The sequence below is a fragment of the Sebastes umbrosus genome, chromosome 16 (genome assembly GCF_015220745.1).
Source record: "Sebastes umbrosus isolate fSebUmb1 chromosome 16, fSebUmb1.pri, whole genome shotgun sequence".
NCBI classification, from domain to species: domain Eukaryota; kingdom Metazoa; phylum Chordata; class Actinopteri; order Perciformes; family Sebastidae; genus Sebastes; species Sebastes umbrosus.
This window is the reverse complement of record NC_051284.1, coordinates 8506031-8525990: the sequence shown is the minus strand read 5'-3', so window position 1 is coordinate 8525990 and position 19960 is coordinate 8506031. Positions and strand designations below refer to the sequence as shown.

The 19960-nt window shown below is 39.3% G+C and overlaps 1 long non-coding RNA gene across 1 annotated transcript in view; it reads right to left on the bottom strand.

Annotated features, from left to right (window-relative positions):
- Positions 1-3772: 3772 nt before the first annotated feature.
- The window catches only part of LOC119474808, a 408694-nt gene continuing 392506 nt past the window's right edge, over positions 3773-19960 (bottom strand). The window contains exon 4 of the long non-coding RNA XR_005203668.1: positions 3773-3853. This is a non-coding gene — a long non-coding RNA (uncharacterized LOC119474808). The remainder of the gene's footprint in view (positions 3854-19960) is intronic.

The following is a 19960-nucleotide window of genomic DNA, read 5'->3' as shown; positions in this document are numbered from 1 at the left end:
AAAATATGCAATTTCCCATGCTAGCTGCGTGGCACTACAGATGGTATTGTCTTAACAGCCATTAACAGCTCAAAAGAAGTTTTATACAGACATTCATGGCTTCGGAAAAAAGATGGAATCTGTTGACTTTGGTGATCCCCTGACTTTTCCTCTGGCGCCATCAGCAGGTCAACTCTTTCATTCATTCAGTGAAATATCTCAACTTCTACTTGACGGATTGCGACAAAGTTCGAAGATGACTCCTAATGACTTCGGTGACCTCCTGACTTTTCCTCTAGCTCCAATGTGAAGTTGACATTTGTGGTTTTGAAAGACATTTCTCACCAACTATTGGAGAGATTGCTATGTACTTTGGTACACACATTCATGCCCCCCCCCCCCCTCACAATGAAATGTGTTAACTTTGGTGTTTCCTTAACTTTACATGTAGCGCCATCATCCGGTCAAAATTTGGATTTGTCCAACACTTTGGTTTATGATAGAATACCTGCAAAACTAATGGCATTACCATCAGCTTCAACTGTGCTTTGTGTTTAGTGCAAATTATCAGATGTTAGTATCGGGGCTGTCAATCGATTGACATATTTAATCAAGATTAACCGTGTGATGCAATATTTGTCAAGTATTTAATACTCTTATCAACATGGGAGTGGGCAAATATGCTGCTTTAGGCAAATGTATGTATATAGGTATTATTAAAAATCAATAAACAACACAAAACAATGTTAAATATTGTTCAGAAACCCTCTGAGGTACTGCATTTAGCAAATAAAATATGCTCAAATCCTAACATGGCAAACTCAAACCCAACAGGCAACAACAGCTGTCAGTGTGTCAGTGTGCTGACTTGACTATGACTTGCACTGAACTGCATGTGATTTTCATAAAGTGGGCATGTCTGTAAAGGAGAGACTCGTGGGTACCCATAGAACCCATTTTCATTCACATATCTTGAGGTCAGAGGTCAAGGTACCCCTTTGAAAATGGCCATGCCGGTTTTTCCTCGCCAAAATGTAGCGTAAGTTTGGAGCGTTATTTAACCTCCTTCTTGAAAAGCTAGTATGGCATGGTTGGTACAAATGGATTCCTTAGGATTTAACCCGCTACAACCTAAAAAACATACGGTGCGTTAAAGAAATCAGTGGCATTAAAACAAATTTGCGTTGACACGTTATTATCGCGTTAAATTTGACAGCCCTGGTCAGTATGCCAAACACACAACACTGACATGGTGACCCTGGTTAAAAAATTATACCTGCTGTACGCCGACATTGGCATTTAGGTAAAGCACCACTGTGCAGCCTCATAGTAGAGCCACTAGCTTGGCTTTAGCTTTTGCTATCATGAATGCCTTGACACCTCAGATATTTAACGGGTATCATGAGCTGACTGCGCATCAAAAAGACCACGGTACATAATTCAATAAATGCAAATACCACTGTATTCAATAAATCCACCAGTGTGACACTTAAAGAATATATAAAAAAGATGTTTAAAAGCTTTTTCGGGTCATTACCAAAGCTAATAATAAAAGCTGTATTCCATGCATATTGATTGGGTGTGTGTTTCCCATTCAGAGCATGCATCAGGTATTGATGAAGATGTTTGATGCGTGGCTGGTGGTCTGGCTAACACTTCTATTCACAAGTTACTAACTTCCTTATGAGACACACACAAGCACGGGAGAACACACACACACACACACAGCTTGCTGTTTTCCCAATAGAATTAAAGTAGTTATTCTTTGTTCGGTGGGTCGATGCGAGCAGGCAGGAGAGCAGAATAATCGCTAACGATTTCACTGGAGCATGTTATTGTAGAATTGGAACACAAAAGCGCCATCTTTTCTTAATAATCTTAATTAAACAAAGAGAGGTGATCTAACGCGGCGGTAAACATCACTACAGCAACTGCTTGTTCATTGCTGTGGATACTGTGGTGAAACTTCTAACGCATGGAGAGTTTCACTTCTAAGCAGCAGGCAGAACTTCAGGGGGGTTTTCATCTAGTGGATATCCCGTTTGGGAGCGGAACTCCTTCAAGCTTGAATTTTTATTAAACCTTGAGGGGCACAGCGTTACGTTTCAGGAGTCAGATTGACCAGCAGAGCAGCTGTTCTTTGCCCACTGGGTCAATATGCGCAGTCAAGAGAGCAGAATGGTCACATCAGCACAGCTTGCTCAGTTTTGTATTGTGGGATCACTTCACAACAAAGCACAAGGATTTCAAAGTCAACTGTTATTTGGCTGGCAAAGTTATATGTCATGAGTCCGAAATCGAATTAAAACAGAGTTAATTATGACTAGTCTTATGCGTTATCACTATATTTCCTTATCGCTCTGATAATTGCTGGAAACAAAATTCAAATCATTTTTTAAACAACTTTCAGCCTTTGTGAACTGCCTGCTGAGCTATTTTCTAGTAGAAAAAGAAGATCAGTAGCAACTATGCTTTTGATATCCAAAAATGTTTGGGAACAAGCTGCATTAACTATAGATCAGGTACTAGTAAAAGCCATTATTGTCAAATGAGTGAAATGTCTAACTTGGAATTAGTACTTTGACAAAGAAATGTGTCATTTACGAGCTTCTGGAGGTTTCAACCGCATCTCACGGTCTTCATCGGGAGATGATCATCATCATTATTCAATACTGATTAATTGGAACTGTGAGATGGGGTCGATTTTTTTGTTGGAATTAAGGCTGCCCTTTAGTCGATTAGTCTGTTTTTATGCTTTTTTCATGCTGAATGACTTATTTCCAAGAAATTTATGAGCACTTCTCTGGTAAGCACAAGATTTAAAGTGCTGCTTTTGTGTGATTCTTTGTGGAGAAACTCAGTTTTACAGATACGTCGATTAAATTGTAGTCGACTAAGAATTTCTCTGTTTCTCTCGGTCAAGGTCATTCCTAGTTGGAATATGTTTGATTCTAAAACATATATATATATATATATAGCAACCCTAGTGCCGCGGCTCAATGGATGGCAATGTCGGTCAGTCCGTTGGTTGCTCCACCACTTTGGTTGACTGAAATACCTCAATAACTATTGGATGGATAAGCATGAATGTTTGTGTAGGCATTCACAGTAACTAGAGGATGAAGTTTATTGACTTTGGAGGTCCCTTAACTTTTCTTCTGTCGCCACCACAAGGTTAACATTTTCACTTATCTAGTGAGATATCTCAACATCTACAAGATGACAGACCGAATGTGTTTTGCAGGTGGAAAACATGAGGCACACCGCACTGCCTTTTTGTAGCCCGATCAGACAGAGCATTTTTTTACAGTTTGCTGCACCTTTTTTTTTTTTTAAATGTTGCTAGCCAATAACCAAATGAGTGCTAAAGTTAGCTTAACAGAAACCATGAATTGAGCACTACCAAATAATTTATAATGCAGCTTTAAATGAATGAAAACAACTTACCTGAAATCTCAATTACCTCACTGATTTGCCTCCAGGCCTGCTGTTTTGTGTTCAGATCATGGCAATTATGGTTGGTAAAAACGCACTCTGTCTGATCAGGGCCTTAAGTCTTGTTTTCTACACTCACATGAGCAGCTTATTAGAGATGCGTACTCCTGCTTTTGGAGATGGCAGTTGTCATTGATTCAAGTCAGATTGAGGGGTGGAGCAGCTGCCTGCATCCACTGTGGTTAGATTGTGTCTCAAAAATAGTTATTTGGTTGCTGATCACAGAATAAAGATGTGTACTGTATGTAGATTTTGTGTCGCTGGAAGAGCTTGTGTAAAATTCACTTTACTGTCAGACTTACTTGGTGTAAGATGAGCTGCATGTCAACTTGTTCCCTCAGTAATGAAGTACTTCCATTCATTCATCGAGGTTCCAAACCTGGGGGTCAGAAACGACTCATCGTTATTTTCATTATACATTCATAATACAAATCAGATGATCAATTAGATCGGAAAAAAAATAAAATAATAATACATTCTGCCACATATATGTATTTTTTTTAAATATATTTTCTGACATTCTTTTGCTATTTTATTTTGAAATAATGGATACCTTTTCCTCCAAAAATAATGCAGGTGAAATATTCTAAGAAAGGAACAGTTACTCTGTACTGTGGTAGTACTGCTTGCAGCTCATAGACATATAAGTTTGCTATTTTAGTTCACTAGCTGATGAGCTGGACTTTTTTAGAAATTATTTGCTTGTCAAGACACGCAACTCCCACATCATTCCTCATTGATTTTCTCAGAATTTACACTTTCCTGGTCTGATTATGCCCTGCTTTCTGATGTTTGCTTTTACAAGCACCCCCTGCAGATGTGGAGCCTCCCAAGGCAAAACAGATACCAGTCAAATTCACAGCAGCAGCTGCACTAAAAACCCACCACTGGGTACTCATTTTAACATTCCTGTTTTCATGTTAATTTGACAAAAACATTTCCTCTGCACACATTCACATGTGGGATTTGTCTAAGTACATTTTCCTGTGTTTTAATTCACTTTTTTGTGCAGTTCATTCCAATGTTACCAAATGTATTTGTGCACCTGGCTCCCACGTTCTTACCTTACCAGCCTGGTAAAAAAATAAAAATAAAACCCCTTACTATTCCACCCTCTTTTTTAGAGGGGAAGGGGTTGGGGAAAGGGGATGTTAAGGGGTATATAAAAGGTCAACAGTAGATGTCACATAGAAGTGGTGTACATCATCTGAAAGCTGGGAAGTTGCTCTTGTCATTAATACAAAATAGAAATTAATTAATAACTAAATTAATTAATTTGGAGAGTGATTTTTTGCTAAATTTAACCATTTTTTACCACTCAAGAATCAATAATCCCAACAAAATACCATATTAAGAGACCAAAACCTCGAGGAACACCTTAGAAAAAGCCATGCTGAGTTTTGGAGATTTTTTGCAATAATTGCATTTTTCGGCGATTGGATGGCGAGCGCTTGTGTTGTGGAAACTGCTCAGAAACCCCCTTATTGTCAATTGTAACCTAGGAAAGCCATCCATCCTCTGAATGCTCTAGGTCTTTAGTTTGTGGATCTAAAGTTTCATGAGGCTGTGATTATCCTAGAGGTCACCACAGGTGAAGTCAAATTACAAAAAATGGTCTCACTATAATGAAATGGCTACTATGGGGACTAACATCATTATACATGAATACAAATGGGCTCATTGGATCCACAAGAGTCTCAGCTTTACAGTCATACCTTATTTATGTAATTCCAAGACTGTTTAGGGACCCCAGTATGCAGAAATATTCAATTACACCATTTTAGTATAGGCAAAAACATTTGTACTGCATGTTTTTTGCCCAAAACTGCATGTAATGTGGGCATTTCTGGAAAGGAGAGACTCGTGGGTACCCATAGAACCAATTGTCATTCACATATCTTGAGATCAGACGTCAAGGGACCCCTTTGGAAATGGCCATGTTAGATTTTCCTCGCAAAAAATTAGCGTAACTTCATAGCGTTATTTAGCATTCTTCTGGCAAGCTAGTATGACAGGGTTCCAAAGTACCAATGGATTCCTTAGGTTTTATAGTTTCACATGAAATCAGTATCTTCACTCTAGTTTAAAAACTGAACCCGCTGCAACCTCTGAAACACAGAATAACAGAGTTTTAAGGGGTTAAGTAAAACTTTAAAAGACAACATTCTGAGGCAGAGCAAATAAATGTGTTTGGCCAAATGCAGTCACCTGTACTTCCGTATCTCCACCAGACAGCAAATACACTTTGGATGTGTTTGCATGTCTGCAGGCACATGCATGCATAGTATATGTGTGTTTTTAATCTGCGCCTCAAAAAACCTTCAAAACGACATTTGACATCGACGCAAATGATTCAGTTTACCATTGTTGCCCTGGCTCGGTCCCAGCTTCACAACAGGAAGTGAAGCGTACGATAAACAGTAGCAAACAAAGAGGGTGTTTCAGGGACACAAAGAGCAAACAAAATCTCCATGTGAAGCCCGAGGAAATGCCAAATGCCAAGCTGTGCCATGTCTCAGTGCCCACAAGAACACACTGCAGCCCCTTAAACGCCTGTTGACTCTTACATAAACACCACACTTTGACTTTCATATGAGCATTTTACATAAAAGTTGTTGAATTGAATATGAAGCGTGGGACCGGTCTGCACTGCATGTCCTGGCACTGAGCACTCGAGCACACAGGCACGCACCAATTTGGATAAAGCACAAATAGAGTGCAATTACAACTGGGAATCTCAACAACATTCAAAAGAAAATAAAAATTCAGGTTAAGACCAAAAACACGTGCGTACACCACTCGAGCAAAATATCCTTTGGGGGCACAAGTCACCAGACCCATATCGCAAGTCATGTGAACTCACATGGAATACAACGTAATGCATAACGCAGGGAATGTTATTTCTGACTAAACTTTTTTGATGATATTGTTTTGTTCAAGTTATTTACTTGTTCATGAGGCAGTAATGTTTCACGATCTCTGTAGGCTTCCCTCATTCATACATGTGTAATGAAATGGTTTCTTATTTATGCTGTGGTCCTCGAATCAGTCACGAAGCAAAGGAGAGGACACAATAGCTTTGTTACTGCGTGTGTGTGTGTGTGTGTTACGCCGCTAATAAGAGCTCAAAACCCAGCACTTATAAGGACAAGGAGTGTGTGTATGTGTGTGTTTTTTTTGTTTATTCACATAGGAACACAGAGCTTTATAGGCATGAATGAAGACGCTGTATTTGTATTTTTTTAATCTTCTGCTTGAGGGACCTGAACATGCATGCATGCACAAACACACTGAGCAGACTGAGCCAGGGAAATGGAAAAGACGGAATGTTTTTTTATTTTTAAAGAGAAAAGAACAGATAGACAATTGTTTATTGTTGGGTACCGAAGTGTCCGTTTCACAACTTTAGAAGCAAGGCGTGGGCGTTCTTTAATAGAACACGGAGATCCAACTGTGTGTGATGTTTTGGATGCCACCATGGTGCCATCATAGAAGAACTGATCTACAGAGGAGAGCGGCTGAACGGTCAGAGCAAAACAATGCATTTCATCAGGATGTGTTTATGGTTAATTTGGTGTGGGTTTATACCCATGGTGTTATAGCTATATGCACATTGTGGACAGATATGGAAATAACAAAGTAGTCAAGTATTGTACTTGAGTATAAATGTAAAGTGTGCTTTACTTGATTATTTCGGTGACACTTTATAATAACCATCATTTATAAATGGTAAATTGGTAGTTAATTAAACTTAGTGATGCTATTTTACTGTTACCAACCAATACATTGATAATTAATAATGTTTTACTAATTATTAGTATTGATATAATCTCTGTTATTGAATCATTAGTTTGTGTAATATGAAATGATTACTTCATAAATTATATATTGTATCATAGCTGAGAAGAGATAATAACAATTGCAATCTGAATACATTAGTAGACTCTCTATTAACAGTTTATTGTTGCACACATTATAAAAATGTATATACTATATTATAAGTATTTAAACATTACATAGACAGATGGACCAGAAAGCAATTATTAACCATTGACTAAGTATTACCTATCTATCTAAATAATATTTATAGATGCTTTACCAAGTATCTATTAACCATTTAACAAGGTATTACAATCATCAGTTGCAACTTTATAATAGCATCCATATAATGTTTATAGATAGTTTACAAATTAATTATTAACCATTAACAAAGTGTTACAAATATCCGGTCCATATTTCTATGTGCTGTTTATAGATGTTTTACAAATGATTTCTTAAAAAAAAATTTGGTAATCATTAACAAATACTTATAATATAATATATAAAATGTTATAATGTGTGCAACAATAAACTAAATATCAATTATAGCATTACTAATAACTGTTTGTTAACAGTAAACAAAATTACAAACTAAGTTTGATTAATTATCAACTTACCATATAAAGTGTTACTGTATGCCATTTCTACTTCACTTTTTTTTGCAACCCTGTCTCCTAAATATTATTTACCATGTGCCACTAAATTGTTTGAATATATTGTTGGGGAAATGCAATACCAGGGTTAGGTTCACTGGCAACGCCATCGGAGACACTGGTTTGTGTCCTGTATCCCATGTGTGGTTAGATTTAACAAACTAAAACACTTTAAAAGTCAAAGTTAGGTGAAGACTTTAATTAAGATAAGGTAAGTGAAGGTCATGGTTTTCGTTATCCATGGAAAATTAGGTATACGTCATGTCTAGTGCTTTGACTTTGTTTCGTCTTTGGCGTTTCATTTGCGCTCGCCTTGGTGTGATGATTCACAGGCCAATCAGCTTGTTGTGCTAACCTCAGCACCTGTTGCTAACGGCGTACAGGTGAAAGTTTCTTGGGCAGAACTCGCACTTGTGAACTTTGGTTCCACATCGTGTGCATCTTCATACTACTGGACCGTGACCTGCGTACCGTGATGGTTCGGCACAAATACAGACACCGTCCCAGCCCCATTTATAACAGGAGAATTTTGACATTGTTGTATAGTAATTGTTCGGCCACTGATTCTGGGGTTATAATGCATAACATTTTCCAGAACATACATCAGATAAAGACATTTTCTTTTGTTTTTAAATTATTTTAAAGAAAATCGAAGAACAGTTAGACAGCAGTGCAGCAAATATCAGCATGAAGATTAATGCTGCATAGTACACAGTGGAACAAAAAAGCTTGTGTCCCCATACGGCTCACTTACTTACTGGAGCAAAATAAATAGTTTATCAGCTGTGAGTCGTGGTACAGGTCTCCAGGGCAGACACACAAATACCCACAGCACAACGGGTTGCTCACTGTGTGGAAATGTCACATGAAGTCTTGCATGATAATATTTTAATGAAGATAAAGTCTAATAGTTTTGCGTGACCTTTATTTTTATCCAGAGTGCAAAGGGGGGATCAGCGCATGCAGCCGCGGAGGGAATCAAGCTGTTTTTTTACGGAACAATGGCCGGAGACACTGAGTGACAGGGTTCACTCATCACAGTTTTATTCATTTTATCCTTGTGATGTCCTTGTTATACCCTTGTTCTTGTATTACTTGTATGTTCTTTTAAAATGTGTCCACTTGCAGACCAAAGTTCTGTTTTCTCTGTATGATTTAGTTTCATTTAAAGTGGCAGTACTGGTTGAACTGGTTTCCTGAGATACACCAAAATACGGAAACACTTTTAAAGGGACTGTATGTACGTTTTCACACATATAAACGTGTTTTAATTGTTTTTTTATTCCCAATGTGTGAACAGGTCTTAACCTAACCCAAAAAAATGAGACCTTCTGCGACTTTCTGGGTTTCTTCTATCAGCCTGTTGACTGCTTTTAATGTGAAGAACCCGGGCCTGTTTTTCTGTGAAAAGCCAACAAATGTGACGTCATGCACGCTCGCGAGTGCCTTTAATTTCAACTCCACTTACAGGGTTAACAGTGTGCAACCATAGCTAACGTTTGGTTAGAAATTGAGTCCTCTAACGCCAACAAACAACCAGCACAAACTCCACAGAAGCATAGGAGAAAAACTTACATCTAGTGAAGCCCATCTTGAAAAAAACAGGAATGTGATCACAACAAAGAGCCAGACGAGCGAGAGATTTTCAAGCCGCGTTTGAGGTCCAGCGTGTGGAAACATTTTGGCTTTTGCAAAAAGGGAGATGTCCTTGAGAAAATGCTCGCTGTGCAGAATATGCAAAGGCCGGATCAAATACAACTGCAACCCGACCAATCTTTCCACGCATCTACTGAGACGCCATGCACTTTATTTTTTGTTAAATATTATTGCTCTACCTTTTCCTTTGAAGATGACAAAAGAAGTGGCAAGTTAAACCACTGTTTATTTAACTCGAATAGAAGTGTTTTTATTTTATTTTTTGTTAAATATCGCACTGCCTTGTATCTTGAGAACTGGGGCAGCGGGTCCTGTAGGTATCTGACATTAATCGTTGTGTTTATTTGTTTATATCCATAATTAATTTATCCCCGATTCCCTTCCAAGAAGAAAAAGAGGAATCCTTACCCGCACAGTCCAGTATCCTGCTATTTATTTCACAGTCACACTGATTGAATTCTTGGCAAAAAAAGTTACCATGTCGATTTCAAGTCATTGAATCGTATCATATCGTATCGTATCGTATCGTATTGTATCTTATCGTATCGTATCGTACGTATCGTATTGTATCGTATCGCTCAAGATGAGCCAAATATTGTCCTTGAATCTTATCAGAACCATGGAAAGTGATACGTATCATATCGTTACACCCCTAATGTGAAATATACAGTATAGTGATATTGTGGTTTTAGCTGGCTAATGTTGCTAACGTTAATCATTATGATGCGTGTCAATCACGTTCAGTCTCGTGTGTGTCGCCTCACTGTTTTGACCCCTTGCTCGTTCGTGTCTTCATAGTACGAGCACAAGCGTGAGCAGCGGGACGCTGACTGTCGTTGACTTAACAGCCACAGGTGACACTGTTAACAAGCAATTTCTGTTTAAGTGATTTGCATGAATGCAACAGCTCCAAAGCAGAGTTTATCTATTCAAGGAATGAGTAAAGAGTGGAGAGCAGGAAAAAAAAAAACTAGGAAGTAAGAAGAGATTATTATGTTTACTAGAGCAGCTCTAATGTCCTCCGGGGCCGTTTTCCGAATGCCTTTCTAACATAAATTGACAATCCTTTGTTTGTTTACAATGTCTATTTGTCCAGGAGAAAGACTTTTTTTATTTCTTTCATTAATCTTCAGATGCCCGTCCGATCCACCTACGCACACATGCCTTTCTCTCTCTGGAACGCACACAAGTGGTACAACCGAGTACACGCAAGCAAACATCCGCAAATGCATCTAAATGCATGCTCACTGTCTCTCTCACACACAAACACACACGCGCACACACACACACACGCACACACACGCACACACACACACACTTATACAAATGGGTCTAATGCATGTGAGAACGCATACACAGAATGTGGTGATGTATTCAAGTGAGATGATCCCAGGACTTCTGCTTGCTTATGTGCACAGAGGAGCTTGCATAAAGGATATAGGAGCAGGGGGGATGGATTAATAAAAAGGAGACATACTGTATATACAATGAACAGATGGATTAAAGGATAGATCGAGGATGGGGTTACTGATATAAGAGTTAAAATTGAATACATGAATAGTTGAAGAGATGTATGGATGTATAGCACACATAGAAATATCTGTAGATGATAACTCTAATATGGTAATGAGATGTGGAGATTACACATCTGGCTCGTCGCAATATTTAAATTTTTCTGTGGCCGAGAGGTGTATTCACGTGGAAGAAATTCTTTGTAGTATAAGTCAACATGTCACAGGAGTTACGGGACTCTGGTTACTGATTGGCTGCGGGTCCTCTCTGGCCGCAATTAGACATTGAAAGTTAAACTTCTCCCAAGTTTTGTTTGGCTGCACTTCGCCGCAAAATCAAATGGCCGCAGCTTGCTTGGCTTGGGAACAGCCACTGCAGCTTTTCACAGATATTGCATGGCAGCTCGCCGCAGGCCACACTTCCTCGCTGCTCTGGTGTGAATTCAGCCTTAAATATGCACTTGATGACAGTATAATATTGTGCTAAAAGCCTGAGGCTAAAGCTGCATGTCCCAGGCAAAAAGCCATCATTCTCACATGTATTGTCCACATAGAGGACATAAGAAGCATTGTTCTTATATTGCTGTGTAGAGCTGATTAATCCTAGTGTTATAGGTACTAGTGCAGTGACCGTTTGGGGCATGGCTATTCAGAGAGCGGCCATTCAGGGCGTGGCCTTTCGGAATGCGTTTCCGTTCGGAGCGGGCTGGCCCTTGGAAGAGCTGCTTGCAACTACAGACGACATGCACAAACCAGTCCGCAGACGCCCGGAGCCCCGTATTCAGTGCTGCATAGAGCACTATTGGTTATTTATTAAAAATGTATTAATACTGAATCCAAATTGCACCAACTTCGATGCTGCACGTCCTTGGGTCCCCAGCAATACACCTGTCAAGTATGAATCTGTAGATTGGATTATATTTTTCGTGATATATGCAACTCACACACACACACATACACACATGCACATGCACACACACACGCACACGCACACGCACACGCATACACACACACACACACACATATATACAAAGATTCCTTGCCGGGCATGCTACTGCATCTTAAGCAGACAAAAACTCTGTTATAGTCATTCCTTGCACCATTGCTCTTGTGTTTTGGGTTAAAGACAAAAGGGAATAGGAGAAGACCCACCAAACTCAAAATTCCATAAATGCTGAGTTTCTCTGTTAATACAGCTCCATACACATCGCTTCAGCGTGTGGAGAAATCCTAGACTGCTCATAAGAAGTGGCCGTTGTCTCCATGATGTCACCCATTGGTTTGTTTGTTGTTGGCATTTTGGCCGTTGCCATCTTAGTTTTTGTCCGTCACCATCTTTGTTTTGTTTTTTTGCACAGGAGAGGGTAGAGCTAAGTACCACTTGATGCTGAGTAAGACATTTTTAGGCCACCAAATATGTTACAATTAACTTTCATGAACTGAAAACTCACTGTGAAAGGGTTAAAGTTGTAAGACAAAAACACGGACAACATCCAGACCGGACAACGCCGTGGTAGAGACCTGTCAATCGCAAGGTAGCCACGCCCTAAAGCATCCCCTGCATTATGGTCTATTTGACTCTAAATGGGACCATAATTTACTAAATGAACATAATTCTGTATTCAAAAAGACTTGAAACTAACGATTGAGACCATAAACTCATGTTTACTGAGGTAATAAATCAAGTGAGAAGTAGGGTAATTTTCTCATAGACTTCTATACAATCTGATTTATTTTTGCAACCAGAGGAGTTGCCCCCTGCTGGCCATTAGAAAGAATGCAAGTTTAAGGCACTTTAGCATTGGCCTCACTTTTCAGAACCGGAGGTTGCCGCTTGCGAGAAATCCAACATTTGACAGGCCTTATAGTTGCAAAGCTATAATTGGACAGGGTTTGGGGGAAGGGTTTAGCAAAAAAAAAATTGAGGATTTGAGTACCCAGAAATCCTGTAAGGTGATGTCACCACTGCCCACACACATAAATTATATTTCAGAGAGCTATGGTTGCCATGTTCTTCAGGATTCCTCACAGTCAGCTTTTCCAGTCAGTCTTCTGGTAGATACAACGTCTTACAAACATTTGAAATCAGATTCTGCTTTTCCGTTAAATGCAAATCCAAAGCCTTAGTGGGAGTTCAGGTTATGTTCTGCATGGTGGCTCTGTAAGCACAATTCCACTCACACACATCACCTTTACCTTGTGATATTCTTATGAATTTCAATGTTTGCTCATCCTTATAGCAGCCGGTAAACAACAACAACAACACTGAGAATCACTTTTCTTTGTGCTGCTGCTGGCTGGCAGCATTGTTTTAACTCTGGATGTGCACTGAAGAAATCCCCCCGAGAACCCGGAGCCCCAGCCAAACAGCCTCAATACTATTTTAGGCATTGCTGCTCAACCACGTAACATAGTGTCCTCCACATGTTTCCCTCTGCTGTCTAGTCATTCTTTCCCTTGTCCTACCTCCTCCTCCTCCTCCACCCTATTATCATCTACTTCCACCTCAAACTACAGAAGATATATATCGCCTGCTCTTCCAGCTCTTTGACTGTAAATTTCATCAAATTCCACAACCTTTTGGGAGGACAGCAGGTCTCCGAGGAGCGTCGCAATATTTCCTCTTCATTTCCTCTTGTCTTGCAGTGAAGCCACCGCGCTTATCTCTCATGTAAATCAATTGCCAGTAGCAGAGGTAGACAGGGAGCGTCAGCAGAACAAATGGTATTTATGGAGGAGTTCCAAGCGTTGGCATTCATCAGTGTTGCATGAAAGCAGCGTGAATCAAAGTAAAAGATTAGGAAAAGAGGATATGTTGGAAGCATTAATGTATGAATGGATGGATGGATGATGAAATTATTGCTGTCAGAGAGGGGAAAAAAAAATGCGACTCCAAAATTCTTAACTTAGCCAAGAGGGGGTTGACTGACTTTCTTGTGTCTGCAATGTTCTTATGTGTAGTCAAATGTATAATCATGCCTTCTATTGTCAGACACTGCAACTTTGCAGGGAAAATAGAAAAACGATTTGGTAACGGTTGACAACATAATGGATGTTTGAAAAAGTCTTTCTTTAAGAGATCCATCCAACGTGGTGATGACAAGAACATTTTCTTCCAAATACAACAACAAATCATTTTGTAGGCTGATTATAGTGAAAATTTGAATATCTACTTCGAAAACACAATTGGAAACTTTTAAATGTAATCTAAATGTGACACTTAAGTTATATGTGGCAGTTTAGCCCAAATGAAGCAAAGGTTGAACACTCACCAACCAATATTCTATAAGAATGAAATCTGTCCTTTGAAATAACTCAAGGCCTTTACACACCGGGGGCATGACGAATAAATGACACAAAAATGCAAAATACTCTCCTGGGAATATTTTGCTTGAAAACTATTCATATCGGCAGCGATGCGATTTTGCAACAGTTGCACACTTTCTCAGTATAAGTTTTGAATAGATTTGTGCAGGCAGAGGTCCAACTACTGGGATCCTATTGACCCAGAGCAGTGTCTGGCAGTCTGTCTAAGGTAAGTTGTTATATAGTGTAAACTACTGTAAGCTTTTTCATTGAGTTTCCTTTTCGCAAAATGCTATGAGCGAAATTGAGTTCCCTCTGGTAGACAGTTACACAGTGTATGTTGTCTAGGGCTTTTATTGTGAAAGGTAAGAACGGAAGGAGTGGATCTGGTACGCGTTACCTTGGCCTCTGTGGTTGTACACTATAGTGCACTTTTTCAATGTGTCCGTTCCACACAACGTGATTGGTTGATGCCTTTATTCGTGCTGTAAAAGCTCATATTTGCGTTGTGTGAAAGTACGGTACTCATGACTAAAAACAACATTTTGATAAAAATATATGGACGTGTGAAAAATGCAAAAAAAGTGCTCTCGGTGTGTTCATTCTGAAAATGTGTAAAAAAAAGTTGTTTGGGAAAACGAGAGTTAGGTTGGATGTAGGGCTGTCAAAGTAAATGCGATAACAACGCCTTAACGCAAATTTGTTTTAACGCCACTCGTTTCAGTAACGCATTAACACAGTCAACCTTTCGGAGTTTATACCTGGCTTTTTAAAGCTAGAGTGAAGACACTGGTATCATATGAAACTAGAAAACCTACCAACCACGTCATACTAGGTTATCGCGAAAGATGCTAAATAACGCTCTTAAGCAAAATTTTGCCTAGGGAATGTGTTCTATAGGTACCCATTAGTCTCCCCTTTACTGTCATGTCCACTTTATGATAATCACATGCAGTCATAGTCAAGTCAGCACACTGACACACTGACAGCTGTTGTTGCCTGTTGGGTTTGAGTTTGCCATGTGATTTGAACATATTATTTGTATGCTAAATGCAGTACCTGTGAGGGTTTCTGGACAATATTTATAATTGTTTTGTGTTATTATTTGATTTCCAATAATAAATATATACATACATTTGCATAAAAGAAACATATTTGCCCACTCCCACGTTGATAAGAGTATTAAATACTTGACAAAATCTCCCTTTAAGGTACATTTTGAACGGATAAAAAATGTGTGATTATTTTGTGATTAATAGTGATTAACTATGGACAATCATGCGATTAATCGCGATTAAAATATTTGAATCGATTGACAGCCCTAGGTGGATGTTATAAAAGTGGTGTACAAACACAAAAAATGACTCTTTCTTGTTTCACCAAATCATTAAATGACAACATTGTTTCCCATCTGGTGTCTACATAAGTATATGGTCTTAACAATGGTAGAGATCAATTGATACGGGGCTGAGCTAACAATGCTGCCTGTCAATAACAGTAGTTGTTAATGAATAATGCTGTTATTAATGTCAGGACCCTCAAACAGCTTTTTTCATGACAGTGTTATTTGCACAACTGGAAACCAAATTACATTTTGTTAAATTGTGTGACATAGAACTTTACATGTGTTATGTAGAAAAACTAATTGTACCAATTTGTCACAAAAGTAGAAAAACACTCAACTGATCTGATGGCTGTTACAGTTGTTGTTGTTTTTTTCTGTGTTTAAACTACCCTTATTTTCCATTCTAAATGTCAAAATTGGTTAAAACTGTAGACATCCTTAATATTGTTAAGTTGTCCTGAATGTTATGCTTTGTTCCGTCTTTGGCATTGTTATCATGACCAAAAGTAACACCAGTTAACAGTGTCTGATGTGCAAAGAGCAGTAATTTAATTATTGAAATGTAATTAAATGTAAGGTGATGATTATATGTAATGAAATCCATATTTGCTAAAAGCCTGTGTCTGGTGGAGGAGGAGGGGGGAGGGGGAGATCTGCAGGGGCAGAATGCCAGAGGGTGCGAGTGTTGTCATCCAGGTGATAATTAACGTGACATGAAGTGGACGGCTCGCAGCATGCTCGGAGTTAATGGACATTGGCAGAGGGAAAACATTATTTATTTCACCAGTGGCTTTCATGATGTTTTCAGCTTTGGCACATTAGCTCTGGGTTAATTTTGTACAAGAGCTTTCCTATTCATCTGCTCTGTCAGCAGTGTCGCTGTCTGAGGTGTTGCTGAGAGTCAGTTAAAACATTTTTTTGTAGTAAATACACCTAAATGTATATAGTTAAATAAGGCTTGTAGAGTGGAGCATGCTCAGTAGAGCGCACCTGTGGTGCACGCAATCAAAACAGATCCACTTATATTTGTATTCTATGTTTCTCAGCAAAACACAATGTGTATAATCAGGCTGTTAAAATCGTATTTCTAATTCTAATAATAGTAGGGAAGACGTTGTTGTGGATGGGTGGGTCAAAAAACACCAGACTTTCGGCCAGGAGACCGGTGTTTGTACCCCAGGTGACACCAGAAGTCAACTTTAATTTATTTGTCGCGTAACTTCCGTACTTAAGTTACGACACTTCCCGAGTTATTTTAACCCAAAACACGATCTTTTCCTAAACCTAACTAAAAGGGCTGGGTATTGTTTAAACAATTACCATGCCAGTACCCTTAAAGTGATAACAGGGTACTTCATTCAATATCCATCATGTGAATGGGAGCTCTGTGTGTGTGTGTATGTGTGTGTATGTGTGTGAGCTAATCGGCGCTGCACTGCACAGTACAGCAGTTACCGCTGACAACCCCATCCCCCTACCATCAATGGTATGACGCCCAACGTCCGCCCCAGGTTAAAAATATTTGCTTTCAGCGCTGTTAATGTTGTTAGTGCTGTTTACGCTGTTAGCACCGTTAGCTCCTAGCTGCTGGCTCAGACACTTCTGTTTTTAGAGCCATGTGCAGCAAGGCAATCCCAGCTGTATGGGTTTTAGCTGCTGTAGGCCAATTCCACGTTGCATTAAATCGAAAAACCCTTGCGGTGATTGGTTGTGAGCAATCTTTTTTTTCAGATCTGGGCACAAAAAAGGATTGATTGCAAGTATCGTTTGACTGGAGAAGGTTTGATAATACTTGGTACTGGGTTATTTCGGTCGATACCTTAAAAAGGTATTGAGTAGCGATACCCAGCCCTACTAAATAAATAGTTTTTGTACCGTAATTTCCATATTTATGTTACGCCACTTCACAATATTTTCCTTAACCTAACTAAGTAGTTTTGTTGCCATAACCTAACCAAGTGAAAAAGGAAGTTTATTCTGAAAAGATTGGAGCAGAAATTGACACGTGGGTTACATGTTGTTGGACATTCATAGGAATACGCATGAAAAATATGAGAATAACTTTTCTTAAGATATCATACAAACCATTGTATGAGGATACGTTATAATTGAGGCCTAACAAATAATGCATCCCTTTCCTCATTTGCGTATATGTGGAGAAATATGTGTTCTTCTTCTTCTTCTGGCTTGCATGTACTACACATTTGCAATGTTGCCCTCTGAAGTTGTCAGGAATGTGTATAAACTAGACTGATAAATTGACCGGGTTGAAATATTGTTCGACATTAACTTATTGCAGATAAATTTGTATTGACGTGGATGCCGGCAGATAACTAACAAGAAACTAATATATAGAAATGTCACAGACGTGGATGAAATATTTAGATACAGCGCATAGTTTGCCCATCAGAGAGCACTGAGAAGTCTATTTTTTAACTGTACCATTACTTAACAGTACATATCTTATTCATAAAAGGAAAAAAAAAAAAAAGTTAAATGGACTGTGTTTATGTAGCAGGTTTCCACCCTAACGGACAAAGTGCTACATAATTTGCCTCTGATTCACCCATTGTCTTCCTCAAGGACAGTTTGGTGTGTGAACAGAAGGAGGCGGGGATGGAACTGGCAACCCTGAGGATAATGGACAACTCGCTCTACCGCCTGGTCCAATACCGCCCCCAAATTTAAATATCGGGGTGCTTCAGTGGCCATGTGGTTAAGGTGACGAGGATGAATCGCAACGTCCCCGCTTCATGTCCAATGGGGATGTGTTGTTCCCCATCTCTCACCTCACTCCCCCCTCATTGCTCATCGTCTCTCCACTGTCTACTCTCCTACAATAAAAGGTTTGTACCTTTCAAATATCAATGTCAGTATCAGCCTGGAAAACCCAGGATTGGTCAGGCTCTAATGTGTAATTCTTCACCCGACATGCACGTATGCGTGAACACAAGAAGCAGATGTTGATCATTGGGTCAATAGCGTATACCTGCATATATCTCATTGATTACATCACTGTTGCTGCCAATGAGCAGCTCTATTAAAGCAGTTTGCTAAGGCACATGTCTGCTGCAGGTAATGAGGGAGGGGTAAGTGCTATTTAATCCAAGCCCCCAGTAAGAGTGCCAGGTTTGAAGCAAATTTCTGGAGTGGCCAAACGGTGGAATTACAACTTCTGTATCCGTCTCGTGATGCCATTTGGGCCCAAAAAAAGGCTTTTGCCCAAAGACTTACATTGGGAAAGAGACATCTGTAAGTCAGCAATATTTTTTTTGGAGGAAAATCAACTTATCAGTACGAACACTTAAATAGCCCTTATTTAAATCATTAGGCCCTAAAAGTTATAAAATGTACTAATAACCGAATACGGAGTTATTCCTCCTTCCTCAGTTCATGTGAATGAGACCCAGACTGAGGCTGGAGCGAGGGCTGGGAGGCGGAGTTAAAGGTCCCATATTGTAAAAAGTTAGATTTTCATGTCTTTTATATGATAAAGCAGGTTTAAGTGCTGGATAAATACTGTTAAACTATCAAAACACTCAATATACGGAGAAATACACACAACCCGTATAATTGTGCGTTTGAAACAAGCCGTTAGGATTTCTGTCTACTTGTGATGTCACAAATATACAATATATAGACCATTACACGGTTTTCAATGTAAACATTCTAAATGTGTCCAAGTTTATTTCCTGTTGCAGTGTATATGAATAACATCAACTGACAGGAAGCAAACATGAACCCAAACTGTGCCTAGCGATGCAAATCCGTTGCAATTCCGTTGAAATGCACTAAAATGGAGCGTTTCAGGCAGAGGGTAAATACAGGTATATTCAGGCAGACAGTACGAGGAAAATAAAGGTTTATTTTTAACTTCACAGCATGTAAACATGTTGTAGTAGAAACACAAAATACAAGTATGAACCTGAAAATGAGCACGATATGGGACCTTTAAAGGAAACGCTACTGCGCCAGCTCTATGGGCCCAATGGATGCGAAAGATCGCTGGAAAATCGTGGTACTTTATCACTCGTCAATCAAGCCATTTTGGCTTTATGTGCCTCTGAGCAACTCTCATAGGAATGAACGGAAGCCCGCCTCCAACGCTGTATCCAGTTCTCTTTATACATCCATGGTTTAATCACTTCCAAGGAGAGATTTACCCTCCCAGCCCTTGACTGCACTGACTTGAGTGG